Source organism: Mytilus trossulus, chromosome 9, assembly GCF_036588685.1.
Source record: "Mytilus trossulus isolate FHL-02 chromosome 9, PNRI_Mtr1.1.1.hap1, whole genome shotgun sequence".
Taxonomy (NCBI): Eukaryota; Metazoa; Mollusca; class Bivalvia; order Mytilida; family Mytilidae; genus Mytilus; species Mytilus trossulus.
Window position 1 is genome coordinate 8,419,101 of NC_086381.1, and position 4,814 is coordinate 8,423,914.

Here is a 4,814-nt window from a genome sequence, read left to right on the forward strand (position 1 = left end):
CACAGATCATAACGTGCAAACGTATGCATTTTGTAATTCAGCTCATGTAAAGCCTCATTCAGCATTATGCAATGGAAATTCCATCAATTTATTGCACATAATTCAATTAATGAAAAATGTTAAAATTATGTTTATTCAAATTTAATATCATGACTTTTAATTAGATTAAAGAAGCAAATAAAGTCTTCAATAATTTTAGATAGCGTTCCTTAAGTTGATGCAATTATGGAATTAACAATGAATGATCTTGAAAAACGCTAAGTTAACACGATGACTCGCTTTAATATCTTTTTTATTTCCTATATTTCTATACTTCTTTTTCGTTTCTCTTTTTTTTTTATATAGATTAGACTGATGGATTTCCCGTTTGAATGGTTGTACACTTGTCACATTTGGGGTCCTAAATAGCTTGCTGTTCAGTTTAAGCCACGGCTCCGTTTTAAAAACCGTACTTGGACCTATAATGGTTTTACTTTTACAAATTGTGGCTTGAAAGTAGAGTTGTCTGGCTCATTTGCACTCATACACTATCTTATAATATCTACTTAAAACAATGGAACACAAACTGATTTCATCTGAAATGTAATTTCGGTTATAACATCTATCCATATGATAAACAAATTTTATTATACTTCAAGTTGAAATGCCATTTTTTGATTGGCTTGTACGGGGGTCTTAATTCACTCTATCACATGACTGTGCGTGTTAAAATAATTTATATCATTGTGAACTTCCAAAATTCAAAAACAGACATTCCATATGCAATTAACTCTGGTCTATGTTTTTTTTATAAGAAATTTGATAATTTATCTCAAAAACAGCAATCCCGTTGTTATTCGGCATTTTTACATCATTAACGGTGAGATTACTATTCTTTTTAAAGTTTACAAACGGTAATTTCTGCATATTTTAGATGCTGATGTTTGGGCTATAACGTACATCTGAGGAGGTAGATGTTTTGTATTTTCAGCTTTGCCTACTTAAAACGTAGGTTTAATTGTCGCTAAAAAGGATTCAACTAACTATGCGCACTTAGTATTTTAAGTTAAACAAAACTTGATTCAAAGTCCTTTTACAGGCTCTTGTTTGAATAGTATTGAAGAACTATAAATAAGAAGTTTGTAAACTGTGAGGATAAAAAGTATGAAGGACATAAATGTACTTTTCCATTTACTTTTGAAATGTTAAATGTGTGCCCTTTTTGATGGAATCCAATAGGGATGGAAACTTGCAACTGGCTATCCTTTTATCTCCGGATAAAAAAGAAGTTCACTATCAGTTTTTGGCGGGGTTCGTGTTGCTTAGTATTTAGTTTCTAACGTTGTGTCTTGTGTACTATTATTTTTCTGTTTGTATTTTTATTTTTTAGCCATGGAGTTGCCAGTTTATTTTCGATCTATGAGTTTGACTGTCCCTCTGGTATCTTTCGATCCTCTTCAAGTGCGTCAATGAGTAGAAGAGATAGTTTAGGAATATTCCTCCACTAATAGTCCAGTCGAAATGTGAAACAATTGCTCAGAAGGTGATAAAAGCATCAAACTTTGCAGAGTGTTAGTTGGGGTCATAACTAACATTTATAGCTATGGACCCAATTCAGAAAATCAAAATGGCGGCTCTGGGCGGCCATTTTGAAATCATGTCCAAAAAGTCAATAAAAATTATTTAAAAAATATGAAAAATCTGTTACTTAACTAATTTTGATAAACTTTCGTGTTTCTTATGACAAAGAATATAAACTAAGGACTATTGAAGTATATACCAGTGGCCATCTTGAATGGTGGCCATTTTGGAAACGTAAATTTGCAATATATTATTATTCGCTGTCCTAAATTGTTTTTTGAATTTAATCTAATACTAAGTTTTATATGCATTTACAACTAGTTTTGCTATTCATTTATTAATGACTGTTGATTTTCATATAAGATATATTCACCAAGTGCTCAAATAAGGTATGCTTATGTTAACAAATAACTGTATTTAAAGAAATACGTAAATTCTTTTAATTGCAGTTTAGTATGTAGGGCTTAGGTATTTTTTTACCATTAAAAAATCCGTATATAAAATATGAGCACTGCATGTTGAACAGGAAAAAATACGTAGGTATCAAAATCACTAGAGTTGAACAAATCTAATAAATGAATAAAGAATTCCGCAACGGGAAGAGAGGACACGTGATGATTTACAATGCCTAGCAAATACAAAAAGAGCAGACATAGATATTTGAGCTTGTAATCAGTCATTTTTTGTAAGCATACAACTGTTCAACGATGATGAAGGCCATACAATGGGAGAATCACAAGGCAAAAGGTACTAATCCTGTCAAAGCAAATCTTAATATATATAGTCAGAAAAAACAAAATGAGTCAAGGATTAAAAAAACCAGTAGAATAACCAGCCACAGTTGTGATGAATCAACAAGAAAAATGATTGCAGATATTTCTTTATTTCTTTGTGATGAGGTATCTGACTATCATCATGAAACATCAACAATTGTGATTGACAATAGAGTATGTGACTGTCACTTGAACTACTAACCATTGTTCTTTGAGCCAGATACAGTGCTGAAGATTAATATTTCAGGAGCCGATCTCATGCTTAATGTGTGTTAAAACTACACAACAAGTCAATAAGACAGAATTCGAGACACAGAAAGAAAGACAAAAATCTGTTATCCATTGCAATAGAGATTGCCAAAATAATAAAAAAAAGTGATGGCTCACAGTCTGGAATAGATATTGTTTTAATAGTTGAAATTGATGATATGGAAAAATGGTACAGTAAACGTCCTTAGTAAATACTAGTTGTCATGGATGGAATGATTAATACAACATTTATGAAAAATTGAATACTAGCTACTCAGTACCATAGATGATATGCAAGCACACATGAAAGGTTGCGTCTTTCTCTGGATTCTCAATGAATATGTCGGGGGAAATCTGAAACAGGCCATGTCTTTTACAAAATGTTTAAGTCGTGATGGGGAATGCCTCTTCATAGTCAAAGTAACTAGAATAGTTTGAAGGGTTAGGCTTGCTACAATAGAAAGGTTTACAGGGACATTCATTGTAGGCTTTCAAAATGATTCCGTTCCTCAATCTTTGAGACATCTTACTCTCTATCGGAGGACTGATCAGTTGCAGTTGCATCCCTTCGATGACGAGTTGCACAATTGAACTATTATAGCTGAGAAATGGTGAGTGTTGTCTTCCACTCATCGATATTATACTGGATTATGTCTCGATGGTTGGCCATCCTTTGTTAGTTACATTCCTATTTTGTTAGATGCGTTGCATCAGTCCTCCCTTCCATGATAACTACCAGTTGTTCCAGGCGTTTATTGTACAATTTAGCGTGATCTGCATGCTTGGAGATTGGTACAATACCTCTGCCAGACCGTGTGTCGTCAATCTATTTTATTATTTTGAAAAGCACAACTCCAAGGATAAAAGATTCTTGGCTTTCTTTCTATGTCTTTTATTCTGCCTATTTGCTATGTCAAGTTTTATCAATCATTAAGCAGGATACTGGTGATTTGAAATCTCCAACTCTTACTTTGGCTAAGGAAATATGTCTTGTAGTACAGTTGCACAGTCATGTCCCATTTTTTTCGATTTTTAAATTTCGAAGTATCATGGAAATCTTCAGATACATCACCACAGAAAAAATACATTGCAGTCATTGTTTGTGTTGATTCAGTATCACTTAACAGTGTCTAGTTACTTCTTGTTTTCTTTCAACTGGCAATTTATCTCCAACATCAGAAGTATGTTTTCTCTTTTACTGATGAAATATTTTGAGGTCTGAAAATTTGTTTGACAGGATTTGTGCCGTCTTGAGTGCTTCTGCAGTTCCATAACCCTCATTCAACTGTTTCAAATTGAGCGGAAGAAAAACAAATTCAAGACCCAACATTGTTGTATGCCTGCATCAAAAAGAGTGATTGCCAGCTCAACTGTCTATGTCTGTTCTGTTTGGATCTGCTTGCCATTGCATGCAAACCCTCACATGTCCTCTCTTGCCGTTTCACACATTCCTTCTACTCTAAACGCTCAGTATTTTCTTCTGATATCTAGCTCCAGTGTTTTGGAAATCTATAATTTTGATATTTTCCAACAACAACGTTCAGTCATAAATTATATTATATTCGTAATTTCTGTTTAACAAAGTTACTTAGGCAAACGTGTAGGTAACAGTTAGAAATTCTCATACTGATATCTTTATTGTGTAAACATGTGCATGCCTTATCTGACCATTTTATAAATATCTAATGCATATTAGTAGAAAAAAGTGTGAATGCAATCAGTGAATAAATAAGATTAGCGAATAATGTTATATTGGAAATTCATGTTTTCAAAATGGCCATCATTCAAAATGGCTACCAAAAGTCCTTGTCATCTGGGATGAATATACCATATGACTTTATAATAACTTCTTGCAGCAAGCGCTTAACTGATAAGTCAAAGTGAACACGGTTACTAAGGAAATGCAAATGTGTAAAGGCAGTATTACTTATGTAAATGTGGAGGACAATGTGATAGAACATGATAGACAGAGTGATGAGGTTTGACAAATCATGTACATTTCATTTTTGTTAAATATAATTGAGAACATTTGAGCAGTTGGTCTTCCTATATCATTAATTACTTGTATGATATGAAATTCATGATTATGTCTGCAATCAAGGTTTTTGAAAGTTGTTTCAAATGAACAATATCAACAAAACGAATTTTCCTGTAATCAGCCAACTATTATAAATGACAGGTATACAAATATTTTTTTTGCTTTATTTATACTGTCTTGTAAAATAAAATTCT